The sequence below is a fragment of the Ranitomeya variabilis genome, chromosome 8 (genome assembly GCF_051348905.1).
Source record: "Ranitomeya variabilis isolate aRanVar5 chromosome 8, aRanVar5.hap1, whole genome shotgun sequence".
Lineage (NCBI taxonomy): Eukaryota > Metazoa > Chordata > Amphibia > Anura > Dendrobatidae > Ranitomeya > Ranitomeya variabilis.
The window spans coordinates 136,539,478-136,562,133 of record NC_135239.1 but is presented as its reverse complement, the minus strand read 5'-3'; the positions used below and the strand labels follow the sequence as shown (position 1 = coordinate 136,562,133).

Sequence of the window (22,656 nt, the reverse complement as noted above, 5' to 3'; positions counted from 1 at the left end):
CTGATACTATAGGCCGAAAGCCAGAAGGTTGAAGCTCAGCTTTATTCAGTTGAGGACAAACACCAGGGAGCGGCAGACACCGTTAGTAGGCCCTAACCACCAAGTTTTTTTAAAAAACAGCACTTAATGAGAGCCAGAAGGTTGAAGCTCAGCTTTATACAGTGGAGGTCAACACCAGGGAGGGGCAGACACCATTAGTAGGCCGTAACCAAAGTTGAAGGCCAAATGCAGTTTAATATCTGATACTATAGGCCGAAAGCCAGAAGGTTGAAGCTCAGCTTTATACAGTGGAGAACAACACCAGGGAGCGGCAGACACCGTTAGTAGGCCGTAACCAAAGTTGAAGGCCAAATGCAGTTTAATATCTGATACTATAGGCCGAAAGCCAGAAGGTTGAAGCTCAGCTTTATTCAGTTGTGGGCAAACACCAGGGAGGGGCAGACACCGTTAGCAGGCTGTAACCACCAAGTTTTTAAAAAACAGCACTTAATGAGAGCCAGAAGGTTGAAGCTCAGCTTTATTCAGTTGAGGACAAACACCAGGGAGCGGCAGACACCGTTAGTAGGCCCTAACCACCAAGTTTTTAAAAAACAGCACTTAATGAGAGCCAGAAGGTTGAAGCTCAGCTTTATTCAGTTGAGGACAAACACCAGGGATGGGCAGACACCGTTAGTAGGCTGTAACCACCAAGTTTTTTAAAAAAACATCACTTAATGAGAGCCAGAAGGTTGAAGCTCAGCTTTATTCAGTTGAGGACAAACACCAGGGAGCAGCAGACACCGTTAGTAGGCCCTAACCACCAAGTTTTTAAAAAACAGCACTTAATGAGAGCCAGAAGGTTGAAGCTCAGCTTTATTCAGTTGAGGACAAACACCAGGGAGGGGCAGACACCGTTAGTAGGCTGTAACCACCAAGTTTTTTAAAAAACAGCACTTAATGAGAGCCAGAAGGTTGACGCTCAGCTTTATACAGTGGAGGTCAACACCAGGGAGGGGTAGACACCGTTAGTAGGCCGTAACCAAAGTTGAAGGCCAAATTGAGTTTAATATCTGATACTATAGGCCGAAAGCCAGAAGGTTGAAGCTCAGCTTTATTCAGTTGAGGACAAACACCAGGGAGCGGCAGACACCGTTAGTAGGCCCTAACCACCAAGTTTTTTAAAAAACAGCACTTAATGAGAGCCAGAAGGTTGAAGCTCAGCTTTATACAGTGGAGGTCAACACCAGGGAGGGGCAGACATCATTAGTAGGCCGTAACCAAAGTTGAAGGCCAAATGCAGTTTAATATCTGATACTATAGGCCGAAAGCCAGAAGGTTGAAGCTCAGCTTTATACAGTGGAGAACAACACCAGGGAGCGGCAGACACCGTTAGTAGGCCGTAACCAAAGTTGAAGGCCAAATGCAGTTTAATATCTGATACTATAGGCCGAAAGCCAGAAGGTTGAAGCTCAGCTTTATTCAGTTGTGGGCAAACACCAGGGAGGGGCAGACACCGTTAGCAGGCTGTAACCACCAAGTTTTTAAAAAACAGCACTTAATGAGAGCCAGAAGGTTGAAGCTCAGCTTTATTCAGTTGAGGACAAACACCAGGGAGCGGCAGACACCGTTAGTAGGCCCTAACCACCAAGTTTTTAAAAAACAGCACTTAATGAGAGCCAGAAGGTTGAAGCTCAGCTTTATTCAGTTGAGGACAAACACCAGGGATGGGCAGACACCGTTAGTAGGCTGTAACCACCAAGTTTTTTAAAAAAACATCACTTAATGAGAGCCAGAAGGTTGAAGCTCAGCTTTATTCAGTTGAGGACAAACACCAGGGAGCAGCAGACACCGTTAGTAGGCCCTAACCACCAAGTTTTTAAAAAACAGCACTTAATGAGAGCCAGAAGGTTGAAGCTCAGCTTTATTCAGTTGAGGACAAACACCAGGGAGGGGCAGACACCGTTAGTAGGCTGTAACCACCAAGTTTTTTAAAAAACAGCACTTAATGAGAGCCAGAAGGTTGACGCTCAGCTTTATACAGTGGAGGTCAACACCAGGGAGGGGTAGACACCGTTAGTAGGCCGTAACCAAAGTTGAAGGCCAAATTGAGTTTAATATCTGATACTATAGGCCGAAAGCCAGAAGGTTGAAGCTCAGCTTTATTCAGTTGAGGACAAACACCAGGGAGCGGCAGACACCGTTAGTAGGCCCTAACCACCAAGTTTTTTAAAAAACAGCACTTAATGAGAGCCAGAAGGTTGAAGCTCAGCTTTATATAGTGGAGGTTAACACCAGGGAGGGGCAGACACCGTTAGTAGGCCGTAACCAAAGTTGAAGGCCAAATGCAGTTTAATATCTGATACTATAGGCCGAAAGCCAGAAGGTTGAAGCTCAGCTTTATACAGTGGAGAACAACACCAGGGAGCGGCAGACACCATTAATAGGCCGTAACCAAAGTTGAAGGCCAAATGCAGTTTAATATCTGATACTATAGGCCGAAAGCCAGAAGGTTGAAGCTCAGCTTTATTCAGTTGAGGACAAACACCAGGGGGCGGCAGACACCGTTAGTAGGCCCTAACCACCAAGTTTTTTAAAAACAGCACTTAATGAGAGCCAGAAGGTTGAAGCTCAGCTTTATTCAGTTGAGGTCAACACCAGGGAGCAGCAAACAGAGGTATTATGCCCCAACCAGCACTTAAAAAAAAAAAAAAATTAGAGCCAGAAGGTTGAAGCTCAGCTTTATACAGTGGAGAACAACACCAGGGAGCGGCAGACACCGTTAGTAGGCCGTAACCAAAGTTGAAGGCCAAATGCAGTTTAATATCTGATACTATAGGCCGAAAGCCAGAAGGTTGAAGCTCAGCTTTATACAGTGGAGAAGAACACCAGGGAGCGGCAGACACCGTTAGTAGGCCGTAACTAAAGTTGAAGGCCAAATGCAGTTTAATATCTGATACTATAGGCCGAAAGCCAGAAGGTTGAAGCTCAGCTTTATTCAGTTGAGGACAAACACCAGGGAGCGGCAGACACCGTTAGTAGGCCCTAACCACCAAGTTTTTAAAAAACAGCACTTAATGAGAGCCAGAAGGTTGAAGCTCAGCTTTATTCAGTTGAGGTCAACACCAGGGAGCAGCAAACAGAGGTATTATGCCCCAACCAGCACTTAAAAAAAAAAAAAAAATTAGAGCCAGAAGGTTGAAGCTCAGCTTTATACAGTGGAGAACAACACCAGGGAGCGGCAGACACCGTTAGTAGGCCCTAACCACCAAGTTTTTAAAAAACAGCACTTAATGAGAGCCAGAAGGTTGAAGCTCAGCTTTAATCAGCTGTGGACAAACACCAGGGAGGGGCAGACACCGTTAGTAGGCTGTAACCACCAAGTTTTTTAAAAAACAGCACTTAATGAGAGCCAGAAGGTTGAAGCTCAGCTTTATACAGTGGAGGTCAACACCAGGGAGGGGCAGACACCATTAGTAGGCCGTAACCAAAGTTGAAGGCCAAATGCAGTTTAATATCTGATACTATAGGCCGAAAGCCAGAAGGTTGAAGCTCAGCTTTATTCAGTTGAGGACAAACACCAGGGAGCGGCAGACACCGTTAGTAGGCCCTAACCACCAAGTTTTTAAAAAACAGCACTTAATGAGAGCCAGAAGGTTGATGCTCAGCTTTACTCAGTTGAGGTCAACACCAGGGAGCAGCAAACAGAGGTATTATGCCCCAACCAGCACTTAAAAAAAAAAAATTAGAGCCAGAAGGTTGAAGCTCAGATTTATACAGTGGAGAACAACACCAGGGAGCGGCAGACACCGTAAGTAGGCCGTAACCAATGTTGAAGGCCAAATGCAGTTTAATTTCTGATACTATAGGCCGAAAGCCAGAAGGTTGAAGCTCCGATTTAGACAGTGGAGGACATTTTGAATTAGGGACTGCAGACAGACTTAGTAGGCTGTCCCCTGTGGACCATGCATCCACCACATTAACCCATTGCGCCGTAATGGACACGTAATCTTCCGTGGCCATGCCTACAGGTCCATGCGTCTGTTGTCAGGTGCACCTTTGTACTCACAGATTGCCAGAGTGCATGGACAATGCGGTCTTTTACATGCTGGTGGAGGGTTGGGATGGCTTTTCTCGCAAAAAAAGTGTCGACTGGTTAGCTTGTAGCGTGGTACAGCGTAGTTCATCATGGCCTTATTAATAGTAAATAAAATATATAACTAGGCTCTATGAACTTTTAAATAGGTTCCAGGGGTACACAGGCAGCATTGGTGTGGTCAGTGGAGGAGTATTGCAAGAAGGGACCGCAGACAGGCTAACAAAGGCCTAACATAACAAATAATAGGCTCATGGCAGTTTTAAATCAGTTACATGGATACACAGGCAGCTTTGTGGTCAGCGGAGGAGGAGTATTGCAAGAAGGGACCGCAGACAGGCTAACGAAGGCCTAAAATCACAAACAATAGGCTCATGGCAGTTTTAAATCGGTTACATGGATACACAGACAGCTTTGTGGTCAGCGGAGGAGCAGTATTGCAAGAAGAGACCGCAGACAGGCTAACAAAGGCCTAACATAACAAACAATAGGCTCATGGCAGTTTTAAATCGGTTACATGGATACACAGGCAGGCACTCCAGGCAGCATTGTGGTCAGTGGAGGAGTATTGCAAGTAGGGACCGCAGACAGGCTAACAAAGGCCTAAAATAACAAACAATAGGCTCATGTCAGTTTTAAATCGGTTACATGGATACACAGGCAGGCACTCCAGGCAGCATTGTGGTCAGTGGAGGAGTATTGCAAGTAGGGACCGCAGACAGGCTAACAAAGGCCTAAAATAACAAACAATAGGCTCATGGCAGTTTGAAATTGGTTACATGGATACACAGGCAGGAACTCCAGGCAGCATTGTGGTCAGTGGAGGAGTATTGCAAGTAGGGACCGCAGACAGGCTATCAAAGGCCTAAAATAACAAACAATAGGCTCATGGCAGTTTTAAATCGGTTACATGGATACACAGGCAGCTTTGTGGTCAGCGGAGGAGGAGTATTGCAAGAAGGGACCGCAGACAAGCTAACGAAGGCCTAACATCACAAACAATAGGCTCATGGCAGTTTTAAATCGGTTACATGGTTACACAGGCAGCTTTGTGGTCAGCGGAGGAGGAGTATTGCCAGAAGGGACCGCAGACAGGCTAACGAAGGCCTAACATAACAAACAATAGGCTCATGGCAGTTTTAAATCGGTTACATGGATACACAGGCAGCTTTGTGGTCAGCGGAGGAGCAGTATTGCAAGAAGGGACCGCAGACAGGCGAACGAAGGCCTAACATAACAAACAATAGGCTCATGGCAGTTTTAAATCGGTTACATGGATACACAGGCAGGCACTCCAGGCAGCATTGTGGTCAGTGGAGGAGTATTGCAAGTAGGGACCGCAGACAGGCTAACAAAGGCCTAAAATAACAAACAATAGGCTCATGGCAGTTTTAAATCGGTTACATGGATACACAGGCAGGCACTCCAGGCAGCATTGTGGTCAGTGGAGGAGTATTGCAAGTAGGGACCGCAGACAGGCTAACAAAGGCCTAAAATAACAAACAATAGGCTCATGGCAGTTTGAAATTGGTTACATGGATACACAGGCAGGAACTCCAGGCAGCATTGTGGTCAGTGGAGGAGTATTGCAAGTAGGGACCGCAGACAGGCTATCAAAGGCCTAAAATAACAAACAATAGGCTCATGGCAGTTTTAAATCGGTTACATGGATACACAGGCAGCTTTGTGGTCAGCAGAGGAGGAGTATTGCAAGAAGGGACCGCAGACAAGCTAACGAAGGCCTAACATAACAAACAATAGGCTCATGGCAGTTTTAAATCGGTTGCATGGATACACAGGCAGCTTTGTGGTCAGCGGAGGAGGAGTATTGCCAGAAAGGACCGCAGACAGGCTAACGAAGGCCTAACATAACAAACAATAGGCTCATGGCAGTTTTATATTGGTTACATGGATACACAGGCAGGAACTACAGGCAGCATTGTGGTCAGTGGAGGAGTATTGCAAGTAGGGACCGCAGACAGGCTAACAAAGGCCTAAAATAACAAACAATAGGCTCATGGCAGTTTTAAATTGGTTACATGGATACACAGGCAGGCACTCCAGGCAGCATTGTGGTCAGTGGAGGAGTATTGCAAGTAGGGACCGCAGACAGGCTATCAAAGGCCTAAAATAACAAACAATAGGCTCATGGCAGTTTTAAATCGGTTACATGGATACACAGGCAGCTTTGTGGTCAGCGGAGGAGGAGTATTGCAAGAAGGGACCGCAGACAGGCTAACGAAGGCCTAAAATAACAAACAATAGGCTCATGGCAGTTTTAAATTGGTTACATAGATACACAGGCAGGCACTCCAGGCAGCATTGTGGTCAGTGGAGGAGTATTGCAAGTAAGGACCGCAGACAGGCTATCAAAGGCCTAAAATAACAAACAATAGGCTCATGGCAGTTTTAAATCGGTTACATGGATACACAGGCAGCTTTGTGGTCAGCGGAAGAGGAGTATTGCAAGAAGGGACCGCAGACAGGCTAACGAAGGCCTAACATAACAAACAATAGGCTCATGGCAGTTTTAAATCGGTTACATGGATACACAGGCAGCTTTGTGGTCAGCGGAGGAGGAGTATTGCAAGAAGGGACCGCAGACAGGCTAACGAAGGCCTAACATAACAAACAATAGGCTCACGGCAGTTTTAAATTGGTTACATGGATACACAGGCAGGAACTCCAGGCAGCATTGTGGTCAGTGGAGGAGTATTGCAAGTAGGGACCGCAGACAGGCTATCAAAGGCCTAAAATAACAAACAATAGGCTCATGGCAGTTTTAAATCGGTTACATGGATACACAGGCAGCATTGTGGTCAGTGGAGGAGTATTGCAAGGAGTGTCTGACACAGTTAGTACTCCCAAAAAATAAATAGATGCTAATGTCTCGCAAAACAACAATAAATTAAAAAAGGGTGGCATGCTTAGGTACAGGGGTGGGCTCATCTGCAGAGTTTATGACAAAGTAATTTGGCAGTAAATTACTATTTACTGGTGTCAATATAGGACACTGACCCAGACTACTTTAACTAGCATCATCGATGTCAACAAATTGGTATTGTTTTTCAGGGCCAGGCATTGAATGATGTCAGCGCATAGACTAAACATTGGTGGAGCTGTGCAAGATAATTTTGAATGTGGTAGAGCACAGTTTGAGCTGGGGGGGGGAACTCTCTTGTGGCCGGCGGTACCGCCCCAGGGCCCCTCATGTTACAACGGTGTGTCTGACGTTGGGTGCGCACCACCACCGCCAGAGGGACCCAGTGGCAGTGCCGTCGACCAAAAGCGGGCACACCCACCTCTTCTGACAAACAGCACTGTAACGGGTGCTTGCGCCAAGTGGCGAGACCACGGCCCCGTGGGGGGAGTTTTCCCATTGGGGGAGGTGTAAACATGTCGTATGCTGGACAAACAGCTGCTGCAAATTAAGAGATTGGAACACTCAGTAAGACCAGTCCACAAGCAAGCAATTTTTATAGGAAAGCTAGGTGTCAGCCGGGAAAGGTGGGGCAAAATAATTTGAAATCCAGGAGTGGTTCATTTTAATGAAGGTGAGATCATCCACATTTTGGGTAGCCAGATGAGTCCTTTTTTCGGTTAATATTGAACCAGCAGCACTGAATACTCTTTCTGATAGCACACTAGCTGCTGGGCAAGCAAGCTCCTGCAATGCATATTCTGCCAATTCAGGCCAGGTGTCTAATTTGGATGCCCAGTAATCAAATGGGAATGACGGTTGAGGGAGAACATCGATAAGGGATGAAAAATAGTTAGTAACCATACTGGACAAATGTTGTCTCCTGTCACTTTGAATAGATGCTGCAGTACCTGTCCTGTCTGCGGTCATTGCAAAATCACTCCACAACCTGGTCAGAAAACCCCTCTGTCCAACGCCACTTCTGATCTGTGCACCTCTAACACCTCTGCCATGTAGCCCCCTGCAGCTTGTGTGAGAACCATCACCGGCGCTGTGTGCTGGGAATGCCTGAATTAAACGGTCTACAAGAGTAGCTTGCTTGGTTGCTAATATTTGTTCGAGGTTCTCATGTGGCATAATATTTTGCAATTTGCCTTTATAGCGAGGGTCAAGGATGCAGGCCAACCAGTAATCATCATCGCTCATCATTTTTATAGTGCGTGTGTCCCTTTTGAGGATACATAAGGCATAATCCGCCATGTGGGCCAAAGTTCCAGTTGTCAAATCTGCGGTTGTGCTGGTTGGAGGGGCAGTTACAGGCAAATCTACGTCACTTGTCTCCCTTAAAAAAACAGAACCCGGCCTTGCAATGCCACTAATTTCTGTTGGCCCAGGAGAAGCTTCCTCATTCAAAAAGTACTCATCCCCATCATCCTCCTCATCCTCCTCCTCCTCTTCGCCCGCTACCGCGTCCTCTACACTGCCCTGACCAGACAATGGCTGACTGTCATCAAGGCTTTCCTCTTCCTCGGCTGCAGACGCCTGCTCCTTTATGTGCGTCAAACTTTGCATCAGCAGACGCATTAGGGGGATGCTCATGCTTATTATGGCGTTGTCTGCACTAACCAGCCGTGTGCATTCCTCAAAACACTGAAGGACTTGACACAGGTCTTGTAGCTTCGACCACTGCACACTTGACAACTCCATGTCTGCCATCCAACTGCCTGCCCGTGTATGTGTATCCTCCCACAAAAACATAACAGCACGCCTCTGTTCGCACAGTCTCTGAAGCATGTGCAGTGTGAAGTTCCACCTTGTTGCAACGTCGATGGTTAGGCGATGCTGAGGAAGGTTCAAAGACCGCTGATAGTTCTGCATACGGCTGGAGTGTACGGGCGAACGGCGGATATGCGAGCAAAGTCTGCGCACTTTGAGGAGCAGGTCGGGTAACCCCGGGTAACTTTTCAGGAAGCACTGCACCACCAGGTTTAAGGTGTGAGCCAGGCAAGGAATGTGTTTCAGTTGGGAAAGGGCTATGGCAGCCATGAAATTCCTTCCGTTATCACTCACTACCTTGCCTGCCTCAAGATGTACACTGCCCAGCCATGACTGAGTTTCATTCTGCAAGAACTCGGACAGAACTTCTGCGGTGTGTCTGTTGTCGCCCAAACACTTCATTGCCAATACAGCCTGCTGACGCTTGCCACTAGCTGTCCCATAATGGCACACCTGGTGTGCAACAGTGGCAGCTGCGGATGGAGTGGATGTGCGACTGCGGTCTGTGGACGAGCTCTCGCTTCTGCATGAGGAGGAGGAAGAGGAGGAGGGGGGGGCGAACGCCTACAGCCAACTCTTTCCTTGACCGTGGGCTAGGCAGAACTGTCCCAATATTGCTGTCCCCTGTGGAGCCTGCATCCACCACATTCACCCAGTGTGCTGTGATGGACACGTAACGTCCCTGGCCATGCCTACTGGTCCATGCATCTGTTGTCAGGTGCACCTTTGTAGTCACAGACTGCCTGAGTGCATGGACGATGCAGTCTTTAACATGCTGTTGGAGGGCTGGGATGGCTTTTCTAGAAAAGAAGTGCTGACTGGGTAGCTCGTAGCGTGGTACAGCGTAGTCCATCAGCGCTTTGAAAGCTTCGCTTTCAACTAACCGGTAGGGCATCATCTCTAATGAGATTAGTCTAGCAATGTGGGCGTTCAAACCCTGTGTACGCGGATGCGAGGATGAGTACTTCCTTTTATTAACAAGAGTCTCATGTAGGGTGAGCTGGACTGGAGAGCTGGAGATCGTGGAACTAGCGGTGGTGCCGGTGGACATGGGTGACTGAGAGAGGGTTGGAGATGGTATTCTTGCCGGTGCCCTACATGCAGTGTTTCCTACTGCAAACCTGGTGATTCCCTGACTGCTTTGGCCTGGCGACGAAAGCTGCACAGATACTGCAGGTGGTGCGGGAAATGGTGGGTTGACAGTGAGGGAAGGGATGTAGCGTTGCTGACTAGCTTCATTGGCTGAGGGTGCTGCAACCTTTAGGGATGTTTGGTAGTTAGTCCAGGCTTGCAAATGCATGGTGGATAAGTGTCTATGCATGCAACTTGTATTTAGACTTTTAAGATTCTGACCTCTGCTTAAGGTAGTTGAACATTTTTGACAGATGACTTTGCCCTGATCATTTGGATGTTGTTTAACCCCTTCCCGACCCATGACGCCACGTAGGCGTCATGAAAACCCGTGCCAATCCGACCCATGACGCCTATGTGGCGTCATGGAATGATCGCGTCCCTGCAGATCGGGTGAAAGGGTTAACTCCTATTTTACCCGATCTGCAGGGAGAGGGGGAGTGGTGCTTCAGCCCAGGGGGGGTGGCTTCACCCCCCGTGGCTACGATCGCTCTGATTGGCTGTTGAAAGTGAAACTGCCAATCAGAGCGATTTGTAATATTTCACCTAAAAAACTGGTGAAATATTACAATCCAGCCATGGCCGATGCTGCAATATCATCGGCCATGGCTGGAAACACTAATGTGACCCCCCCCACCCCACCGATCGCCCCCCCCAGTGCTCCGTTATAGGGTCCGGTCCCCTCCGTCCGCCTGCCGGCTCCCCCGTCCTGCTGTCCGCTCCCCCGTCCTCCTGCCCGCTCCCCCCCTGCTCCTATGTCACCCCCCCGTGCTCCGACGCCCCCCTCGTGCCCCGATCTCCCCCCCCTTATACTTACCGAGGCTCCCGGTCCCCGTCCGCCTCCATCATGGGCGCCGCCATCTTCCAAAATGGCGGGCGCATGCTCAGTGCGCCCGCCGGCCGGCAGATTCTTAGAGGTACATTTTGATCGCTGTGGTAGGTTCTATCACAGCGATCAAAATAAAAAAATAATAAATAAACCCCCCCCCCTTTATCACCCCCATAGGTAGGGACAATAATAAAATAAAGAAAATATTTTTTTTTCTTTTTCCACTAGGGTTAGGGTTAGAACTAGGGTTAGAACTAGGGGTAGGGTTAGGGGTAGGGTTAGGGTTACGGGTAGGGTTAGGGTTAGGGGTAGGGTTATGGCATGTGCACACAGAGCGGATCGGCCGCGGATCCGCAGCGGATCGGCAGCGGATCGGCCGCGGATCGGCAGCGGATCCGCAGCGGATCGGCCGCGGATCGGCAGCGGATCGGCAGCGGATCGGCAGCGGATCGGCAGCGGATCGGCCGCGGATCGGCAGCGGATCGGCAGCGGATCGGCAGCGGATCGGCAGCGGATCCGCAGCGGATCGGCCGCGGATCCGCAGCGGATCGGCAGCGGATCCGCAGCGGATCGGCAGCGGATCCGCAGCGGATCGGCCGCGGATCCGCAGCGGATTGGCAGCGGATCCGCAGCGGATTGGCCGCGGATCCGCAGCGGATTGGCAGCGGATCCGCAGCGGATTGGCCGCGGATCCGCAGCGGATTGGCAGCGGATTGGCCGCGGATCCGCAGCGGATCGGCCGCGGATTGGCAGCGGATCCGCAGCGGATTGGCCGCGGATCCGCAGCGGATTGGCAGCGGATCCGCAGGGGATTGGCCGCGGATCCGCAGCGGATCGGCCGCGGATTGGCAGCGGATCCGCAGCGGATTGGCCGCTGCGAATTCGAAGCAGTTTTCCATCAGGTTTAATGTACCATGTACACCTAAGGAAAACCAAATCCGCTGTGCCCATGGTGCGGAAAATTCCGTGCAGAAACGCTGCGTTGTATTTTCCGCAGCATGTCAATTCTTTGTGCAGATTCCGCAGCGTTTTACATCTGTTCCTCAATAGGAATCCGCAGGTGAAATCTGCACAAAAAACACTGGAAATCTGCTGTAAATCCGCAGGTAAAACGCAGTGCCTTTTACCTGCAGATTTTTCAAAAATCGTGCGGAAAAATCTCACACGAATCCGCAACGTGGGCACATAGCCTTAGGGTTAGGGTTGGAATTAGAGTTAGGGTTGGAATTAGGGCTAGGGTTTGAAATAGGGTTAAGATTAGGCTTGTGGTTAGGGTTACGGATAGGGTTAGGGGTGTGCTGGGGTTACAGTTGTGGTTAGGGTTGGGATTAGGGTTACGGTTGGGATTAGGGTTAGGATTAGGGTTGGAATTAGGGTTACGGGTGTGTTGCGGTTAGGGTTGTGGTTAGGGGTGTGTTGGGGTTAAGGTTGTGATTAGGGTTATGGCTACAGTTGGGATTAGGATTAGGGGTGTGTTGGGGTTAGTGTTGAAGTTAGAATTGAGGGGTTTCCACTGTTTAGGCACATCAGGGGTCTCCAAACGCAACATGGCGCCACGATTGATTCCAGCCAATCTTGCGTTCAAAAAGTCAAATGGTGCTCCCGCCCTTCCAAGCCCCGACGTGCGCCCAAACAGTGGTTTACCCCCACATTTGGGGTACCAGCGTACTCAGGACAAACTGGGCAACAACTGTTGGGGTCTAATTTCTCCTGTTACCCTTGCAAAAATAAAAAATTACTTGCTAAAACATAATTTTTGAGGAAAGAACAATTATTTTTTATTTTCACGGCTCTGCGTTATAAACTTCTGTGAAGCACTTGGGGGTTGAAAGTGCTCACCACACATCTAGATAAGTTCCTTCGGGGGTCTAGTTTCCAAAATGGGGTCACTTGTGGGGTGTTTCTACTGTTTAGGCACATCAGGGGCTCTGCAAATGCAATGTGACGCCCGCAGACCATTCCATCAAAGTCTGCATTTCAAATGTCACTACTTCCCTTCCGAGCCCTGACGTGTGCCCAAACAGTGGTTTACCCCCACATATGGGGTATCAGCGTACTCACAACAAACTGGGCAACAAATATTGGGGTCCAAATTCTCCTGTTACCCTTGTGAAAATAAAAAATTGCTTGCTAAAACATCTTTTTTGAGGAAAGAAAAATGATTTTTTATTTTCACGGCTCTGCGTTGTAAACTTCTGTGAAGCACTTGGGGGTTGAACGTGCTCACCACACATCTAGGTAAGTTCCTTGGGGGGTCTAGTTTCCAAAATGGGGTCACTTGTGGGGGGTTTCTACTGTTTAGGCATATCAGGGGCTCTGCAAACGTAACATGATGCCCGCAGACCATTCCATCAAAGTCTGCATTCCAAAACGTCACTACTTCCCTTCCGAGCCCCGGCATGTGCCCAAACAGTGGTTTACCCCCACATATGGGGTATCAGCATACTCAGGAGAAACTGGACAACAACTTTTGGGGTCCAATTTCTCCTGTTACTCTTGCAAAAATAAAAAATTCTGGGCTAAAAAAATATTTTTGAGGAAAGGAAACACATTTATTATTTTCACGGCTCTGCGTTATAAACTTTTGTGAAGCACTTGGGGGTTCAAAGTGCTCACTACACATCTAGATAAGTTCCCTTGGGGGTCTAGTTTCCAAAATGGAGTCAATTGTGGGGAGTTCCTACTGTTTAGGCACATCAGGGGCTCTGCAAACGCAACCTGACGCCCGCAGAGCATTCCATCAAAGTCTGCATTTCAAAACGTCACTACTTCCCTTCCGAACCCCGACGTGTGCCAAACCAGTGGTTTACCCCCACATATGGGGTATCAGCGTACTCAGGAGAAACTGGACAACAACTTTTGGGGTCCAATTTCTCCTGTTACCCTTGGGAAAATAAAAAATTTTGGGCTAAAAAATCATTTTTGAGAAAAGAAAAATTATTTTTTATTTTCATGGCTCTGCGTTATAAACTTCTGTGAAGCACTTGGGGGTTCAAAGTGCTCACCACACATCTAGATTAGTTCCTTGGGAGGTCTAGTTTCCAAAATGGGGTCACTTGTGCGGGAGCTCCAATGTTTAGGCACACAGGGGCTCTCCAAACGCGACATGGTGTCCGCTAATGATTGGAGCTAATTTTCCATTCAAAAAGCCAAATGGCGTGCCTTCCCTTCCGAGCCCTGCCGTGCACCCAAACAGTGGTTTACCCCCACATATGGGGTATCATCGTACTCAGAACAAACTGGACAACAACATTTGGGGTCCAATTTCTCCTATTACCCTTGGGAAAATAAAAAATTCTGGGCTAAAAATCATTTTTGAGGAAAGAAAAATTATTTTTTTATTTTCACGGCTCTGCGTTATAAACTTCTGTGAAGCACCTGGGGGTTATAAGTGCTCACTATGCATCTAGATAAGTTTCTTGGGGGGTCTAGTTTCCAAAATGGGGTCACTTGTAGGGGAGCTCCAATGTTTAGGCACACAGGGGCTCTCCAAACGCGACATGGTGTCCGCTAACGATTGGAGCTAATTTTCCATTCAAAAAGTCAAATGGCACGCCTCCCCTTCCGAGCCTTGCCGTGCACCCAAACAGTGGTTTACCCCCACATATGAGGTATCGGCATACTCAGGAGAAATTGCCCAACAAATTTTAGGATCCATTTTATCCTGTTGCCCATGTGAAAATGAAAGAATTGAGGCTAAAAGAAATTTTGTGTGAAAAAAAAATACTTTTTCATTTTTGCGGATCAATTTGTGAAGCACCTGGGGGTTTAAAGTGCTCACTATGCCTCTGGATGAGTTCCTTGGGGGGTCTAGTTTCCAAAATGGGGTCACTTGTGGAGGAGCTCCAATGTTTAGGCACACAGGGGCTTTCCAAACGCGACATGGTGTCCGCTAACGATGGAGATAATTTTCCATTCAAAAAGTCAAATGGCGCTCCTTCCCTTCCGAGCCTTACCATGTGCCCAAACAGTGGTTTACCCCCACATGTGAGGTATCGGTGTACTCAGGAGAAATTGCCCAACAAAATTTAGGATCCATTTTATCCTGTTGCCCATGTGAAAATGAAAAAATTGAGGCTAAAATAATTTTTTGGTGAAAAAAAAGTACTTTTTCATTTTTACGGATCAATTTGTGAAGCACCTGGGGGTTTAAAGTGCTCACTATGCTTCTAGATAAGTTCCTTGGGGGGTCTAGTTTCCAAAATGTGGTCACTTGTGGGGGAGCTCCAATGTTTAGGCACACGGGGGCTCTCCAAACGCGACATGGTGTCCGCTAAAGATTGGAGCCAATTTTTCATTCAAAAAGTCAAATGGCGCTCCTTCCCTTCCGAGCCCTGCCGTGCGCCCAAACAGTGGTTTACCCCCACATATGAGGTATCAGCGTACTCAGGACAAATTGTACAACAACGTCCCTGGTCCAGTTTCTCCTTTTACCCTTGGGAAAATAAAAAAATTGTTGCTAAAAGATCATTTTTGTGACTAAAAAGTTAAATGTTCATTTTTTACTTCCATGTTGCTTCTGCTGCTGTGAAACACCTGAAGGGTTAATAAACTTCTTGAATGTGGTTTTGAGCACCTTGAGGGGTGCAGTTTTTAGAATGGTGTCACTTTTGGGTATTTTCAGCCATATATTTAGCAGATTAGCAATTTATCAGCCCAAGCTTCTAGTTTACATAAATCATCCTGTAATATAAAATTGTCCTCCCCTGTATTGATTACCCTGCAGACTTTAGTGTCATCTGCAAATATTGAAATTCTACTCTGAATGCCCCCTACAAGGTCATTAATAAATATGTTAAAAAGAAGAGGGCCCAATACTGACCCCTGTGGTACCCCACTGCTAACCACAACCCAGTCCGAGTGTGCTCCATTAATAACCACCCTTTGTTTCCTATCCCTGAGCCAGCTCTCAACCCACTTACACATATTTTCCCCTATCCCCATTACTCTCATTTTATGTAACAACCTTTTGTGTGGCACCTGTTGTGAATTTGGATTCTGGGCTCCCCCGGTGGCCGCTTGTGGAATTGGACTTGTCATCCTCTTTCCTGTTTCACCTGATTCCATCAGTAGTGGGTGTCGCTATTTAAGCTCATTTCTCTGGTGGTTTCTTGCCGGTCAACAATGTTATCTGATGCCTCTCAGTGCTTGTTCCTGCTTCTAGACAACTACTAGATAAGTTGGACTTTTGTCCATGTTTTGTTTTGCCTATTTGTTCCAGTTCACAGCTGAAGTTTTGTTACTGTGTCTGGAAAGCTCTCGTTGATCAGGGATTGCTACTCTGGCGTTATGAGTTAATGCCAGAGTTTAAGGTAATCTCTGGATGGTGTTTTGTTAGTGTTTTTCTGCTGACCATGAAAGTATACTATCTGTCTTCTGCTATCTAGTAAGCGGACCTCAAATTTGCTAAGACTATTGCTATGATCTCTGCCTGCAGAGATCATGACAGTTTGACCGGCCACTAAAGTGTTAAAGACCCAGGTTGAGAAAGGAGAGTTATAAGAAGTCTGCTGGAATTTTTTTTTTTTTTTTTTTTTCCTCCAGTCTGCCTTGCTGCAGTCTTTTTTCTCTCTCTCCTCCTAATCTCTGTATGCTCTGTGTGCACCTGACAATAATGGATCTCCAGAGTGTAACTGCGGGTTTGAATAATCTCATCACGAAAGTACAAAATTTACAAGATTTTGTGGTACATGCTCCGGTATCTGAGCCGAGAATTCCTTTGCCGGAGTTCTTCACAGGGAATAGAGCTAGCTTCCAGAATTTCCGAAATAATTGTAAGCTTTATTTGTCCCTGAAGTCTCGTTCAGCTGGAGACCCTGCTCAGCAGGTTAGGATTGTGATTTCCTTGCTCAGGGGTGACCCTCAAGATTGGGCCTTCTCATTGCCAGCAGGGGATCCTGCGTTGCGCGATGTGGATGCGTTTTTTCTGGCCTTGGGCTTGCTTTATGAGGAACCTCATTTGGAACTTCAGGCAGAAAAAACTTTGATGGCACTATCTCAGGGGCAAGACGAAGCTGAAGTTTTCTGCCAAAAATTCCGTAAATGGTCTGTGCTTACTCAGTGCGATTGTGCCATAGATTTGATACCGGGTTGTAAATATCCAAAGGGTCGTTTGTTTAATTTGTCTGTGCCGGAACATGCTGCTATGCGGGAATATATAAAGGAGTCTTTGGAAAAGGGACATATTCGTCCATCTTCTTCTCCCTTGGGAGCTGGGTTTTTCTTTGTCTCAAAAAAAGACGGCTCTTTGAGACCATGTATTGATTATCGGCTTCTGAATAAGATCACTGTTAAGTATCAATACCCATTGCCATTGCTTACTGATTTGTTTGCTCGTATAGAGGGTGCTAAGTGGTTCTCTAAAATTGATCTTCGTGGGGCGTATAATTTGGTGCGGATCAGGCAGGGGGATGAGTGGAAGACCGCATTTAATACGCCCGAGGGCCACTTTGAGTATTTGGTCATGCCTTTTGGTCTTTCTAATGCCCCTTCAGTTTTCCAGTCTTTTATGCATGATATTTTCCGCGATTTTCTGGATAAATTTATGATAATATATCTGGATGATATTCTGATTTTTTCTGATGACTGGGACTCTCATGTCCAGCAGGTCAGGAGAGTTTTTCAGGTTCTGCGGTCTAATTCTTTATGTGTGAAGGGGTCTAAGTGCGTTTTTGGGGTCCAGAAAATTTCCTTTTTGGGGTATATTTTTTCTCCCTCTTCCATTGAGATGGATCCCGTCAAGGTGCAAGCTATTTGTGACTGGACTCAGCCCTCCTCTCTTAAGGGTCTTCAGAGATTTTTGGGCTTTGCCAACTTTTACCGCCGATTTATTGCTGGTTTTTCGGATGTCGTTAAACCACTGACTGATTTGACCAGACAAGGCGCTGATGTTGCTAATTGGTCCTCTCATGCTGTAGAGGCCTTTCAGGAGCTTAAGCGCCGTTTTGCCTCTGCCCCTGTGTTGCGTCAGCCTGATGTGAATCTGCCTTTTCAGGTTGAGGTTGACGCTTCGGAGATCGGAGCTGGGGCAGTGTTGTCGCAGAAAGGTTCCGACTGCTCCGTCATTAGGCCTTGTGCCTTCTTTTCTCGCAAATTTTCGCCCGCAGAGCGGAATTATGATGTTGGGAATCGGGAGCTTTTGGCCATGAAGTGGGCGTTTGAGGAGTGGCGCCATTGGCTCGAGGGGGCTAGGCATCAGGTGGTGGTATGGACTGACCACAAAAATTTGATTTATCTTGAGACTGCCAGACGCCTGAATCCTAGACAGGCGCGCTGGTCTTTATTTTTTTCTCGCTTTAATTTTGTGGTGTCATACCTACCGGGTTCTAAGAATGTTAAGGCAGATGCCCTTTCTAGGAGTTTTGACCCGGACTCTCCTGGTAATTCTGAACCCACAGGTATCCTTAGGGAGGGAGTAATTTTGTCGGCCGTTTCTCCTGATCTGCGGCGGTCCTTGCAAGAGTTTCAGGCGGATAGACCGGATCGTTGTCCGCCTGATAGACTGTTTGTTCCGGATGATTGGACCAGCAGAGTCATCTCTGAGGTACATTCTTCTGCATTGGCAGGTCATCCCGGAATTTTTGGTACCAGGGATTTGGTGGCAAGATCCTTCTGGTGGCCTTCTCTGTCACGAGATGTGCGAGTCTTTGTGCAGTCATGTGACGTTTGTGCTCGGGCCAAGTCTTGTAGTTCTCGGGCTAGCGGACTGCTGTTGCCCTTGCCTATTCCTAAGAGGCCTTGGACACACATCTCGATGGATTTTATTTCAGATCTGCCTGTTTCCCAGAAGATGTCTGTCATCTGGGTGGTCTGTGACCGTTTCTCTAAAATGGTCCATTTGGTTCCTCTGCCCAAGTTGCCTTCTTCTTCTGAGTTGGTTCCTCTGTTTTTTCAGAATGTTGTCCGATTGCACGGTATTCCTGAGAATATTGTTTCTGACAGAGGTACCCAATTTGTGTCTAGATTTTGGCGGGCATTCTGTGCTAGGATGGGCATAGATTTGTCTTTTTCATCTGCTTTTCACCCTCAGACTAATGGCCAGACCGAGCGGACTAATCAGACCCTTGAGACATATCTGAGGTGTTTTGTCTCTGCTGACCAGGATGATTGGGTTGCTTTTTTGCCATTGGCAGAGTTCGCCCTCAATAATCGGGCCAGTTCTTCCACCTTGGTGTCCCCGTTTTTCTGTAATTCGGGGTTTCACCCTCGATTTTCCTCCGGTCAGGTGGAATCCTCGGATTGTCCTGGAGTGGATGCGGTGGTGGAGAGATTGCATCACATCTGGGGGCAGGTTATGGACAATTTGAAGTTGTCCCAGGAGAAGACTCAGCGTTTTGCCAACCGTCATCGTCGTGTTGGTTCTCGGCTTTGTGTTGGAGATTTAGTGTGGTTGTCTTCTCGTTTTGTCCCTATGAGGGTCTCTTCTCCTAAGTTTAAACCTCGGTTCATCGGCCCTTATAGAATATTGGAGATTCTTAATCCTGTTTCTTTCCGTTTGGACCTCCCTGCGTCCTTTTCCATTCATAACGTTTTTCATCGGTCGTTATTGCGCAGGTATGAGGTACCTGTTGTACCTTCAGTTGAGCCTCCTGCTCCGGTGTTGGTTGAGGGTGAGTTGGAGTATGTTGTGGAGAAAATTTTGGACTCTCGTGTTTCCAGACGGAAACTCCAGTATCTGGTCAACTGGAAGGGTTACGGCCAGGAGGATAATTCTTGGGTCAATGCATCTGATGTTCATGCTTCTGATCTTGTTCGTGCCTTCCATAGGGCTCATCCTGGTCGCCCTGGTGGATCTGGTGAGGGTTCGGTGCCCCCTCCTTGAGGGGGGGGTACTGTTGTGAATTTGGATTCTGGGCTCCCCCGGTGGCCGCTTGTGGAATTGGACTTGTCATCCTCTTTCCTGTTTCACCTGATTCCATCAGTAGTGGGTGTCGCTATTTAAGCTCATTTCTCTGGTGGTTTCTTGCCGGTCAACAATGTTATCTGATGCCTCTCAGTGCTTGTTCCTGCTTCTAGACAACTACTAGATAAGTTGGACTTTTGTCCATGTTTTGTTTTGCCTATTTGTTCCAGTTCACAGCTGAAGTTTTGTTACTGTGTCTGGAAAGCTCTCGTTGATCAGGGATTGCTACTCTGGCGTTATGAGTTAATGCCAGAGTTTAAGGTAATCTCTGGATGGTGTTTTGTTAGTGTTTTTCTGCTGACCATGAAAGTATACTATCTGTCTTCTGCTATCTAGTAAGCGGACCTCAAATTTGCTAAGACTATTTTCCTGCTGCGTTTGTTGTTTCATCTGAACTCACCGTCATTATATGTGGGGGGCTACTGTCTTCTTTGGAATATTTCTCTAGAGGTGAGCCAGGTCTTATATTTCCCTCTGCTAGCTATTTAGGTCTTAGGCCAGAGCTGGGCATCTAGCGATAAATAGGAAATGCTACCTGGCTATTTCTAGTTGCGCGGCAGGCTTAGTTCATGGTCAGTATAGTTCCATCTTCCGAGAGCTTGTCCCTCTATAGGCTTGCTATGATCTCTGCCTGCAGAGATCATGACAGGCACCGTATCAAAAGCTTTGGAAAAGTCCATATACACTACGTCCACTGGGTTCCCTTGGTCCAGTCCGGAACTTACCTCTTCATAGAAGCTGATCAAATTAGTCTGACATGAACGGTCCCTAGTAGGGTTGAGCGACTTTCATTTTTTTAAGATCGAGTAGGGTTTTGGGAAACCCGATTTTGTCCAGAGTCGAGTCGAGTGCATTCGGCCGATTATCGCTAAAAGTCGGGGATCGACCGAAACACGAAACCCAATGCAAGTCAATGGGGAAGCATAGTCGGCAGTGAGTGGAGGCCAGGAAAACACCTACAGTGCCCATTTTAATGCCAAAAACATCCATTCTTGTTTCTGAAGCTTGCCAATCGTAATTAACTTTATAATAATAGTTGGGCATAGGGAATTGGGGGTCATTTGGCAAAAGTTGTGGGGGGAGTAGGGCTGGCTCAAGTTTTTTGTGGGCCCAGGAAATGCGGACTACGTCACGGCGGTGTTGCAGGGAAAGGTAAGTATTTAAACGTTGCAAGTGCTGTGATCCTGAGCAAGCAGGGGGGGGCCCACTCGTTCACATTGGCACTGGCACAGGGCCCCTCAAAGTACGGCGGTGTGTTTGCATGGCGGGGGCGCCTCCCACCAGCAGCAACACTTTTGCGTACTCTGAGGGGCCCTGTGCCAGTGACGTCGCCAACGAGTATGCCCCCCCACCTGATGAAGGAACCTGCACTTTCATCTGCACCTTCCTCTTTGTCCCTGTGTAAGGTGGTATAACATGCGGGAAGGGGAACCTTACTTTCAGCAGGGTCAGATTCTGGCTGTGTAGAGTACAAGGGGAATGTAGTGGTCTAGGTCAATGTACCAGCAGACTCATCTAGCAGTGGCTGGGCAATGGGCAGGATGAGGAGGAAACAGATATAGGGCCAAAGAATAAAGTAGGCTAAATGCAGTTCAAAATTGGTAACAGGACTAAACAGGCGGCATTGCTTTGTTCAGTGGAGTAGCAAACCCAAGAGCAGCAGACACTGTTTCAAGGGCCTAACCACACTAGTAGGCCAAATGCAGTTTAATATCTGATAGTATAGGGCGAAAGGCAGAATGTGGAAGCTCAGCTTTGTTCAGTTGAGGACAACACCAGGGAGGGGCAGAAGCCGTTAGTAGGCCCTAACCACCATTTTGTTTTTTCAAAACCACTTAATGAGAGCCGGAAGGTTGAAGCTCAGCTTTATTTAGTTGAGGACAACACCAGGCAGGGGCACACAGACAGACACCTTTAGTAGGCCGGAAAAGCCTATTGCATTTTTTAAAATGGTAATTTGGAGCAGAAGGTTGAAGCTCAGCTTTATTTAGTTGTGGGCAACACCAGGGAGGGGCAGAAGCCGTTAGTAGGCCCTATCCACCATTTTGTTTTTTCAAAACCACTTAATGAGAGCCGGAAGGTTGAAGCTCAGCTTTATTTAGTTGAGGGCAACACCAGGGAGGGGCAGAAGCCGTTAGTAGGCCCTAACCACCATTTTGTTTAAAAACAGCAGTTAATCAGAGCCGGAAGGTAGAAGCTCAGCTTTATTCAGTTGAGGGCAACACCAGGGAGGGGCAGAAGCCGTTAGTAGGCCCTAACCACCATTTTGTTTTTTAAAAAACACTTAATGAGAGCCAGAAGGTTGAAGCTCAGCTTTATTCAGTTGAGGGCAACACCAGGGAGGGGCAGAAGCCGTTAGTAGGCCCTAACCACCATTTTGTTTTTTAAAAAACACTTAATGAGAGCCGGAAGGTTGAAGCTCAGCTTTATTTAGTTGAGGGCAACACCAGGGAGGGGCAGAAGCCGTTAGTAGGCCCTAACCACCATTTTGTTTTTTAAAAAACACTTAATGAGAGCCGGAAGGTTGAAGCTCAGCTTTATTTAGTTGAGGGCAACACCAGGGAGGGGCAGAAGCCGTTAGTAGGCCCTATCCACCATTTTGTTTTTTCAAAACCACTTAATGAGAGCCGGAAGGTTGAAGCTCAGCTTTATTTAGTTGAGGGCAACACCAGGGAGGGGCAGAAGCCGTTAGTAGGCCCTATCCACCATTTTGTTTTTTCAAAACCACTTAATGAGAGCCGGAAGGTTGAAGCTCAGCTTTATTTAGTTGAGGACAACACCAGGCAGGGGCACACAGACAGACACCTTTAGTAGGCCGGAAAAGCCTATTTCATTTTTTAAAATGGTAATTTGGAACAGAAGGTTGAAGCTCAGCTTTATTTAGTTGAGGGCAACACCAGGGAGGGGCAGAAGCCGTTAGTAGGCCCTAACCACCATTTTGTTTAAAAACAGCAGTTAATCAGAGCCGGAAGGTAGAAGCTCAGCTTTATTCAGTTGAGGGCAACACCAGGGAGGGGCAGAAGCCG

The 22,656-nt window shown here is 47.5% G+C and overlaps 1 protein-coding gene across 1 annotated transcript in view; it reads left to right on the top strand.

The window, feature by feature from the left end:
• LOC143788827 (protein shisa-9-like) overlaps positions 1-22,656 on the top strand; it is a 1,202,698-nt gene that overhangs the window by 1,162,532 nt on the left and 17,510 nt on the right. The window lies entirely within an intron of this gene.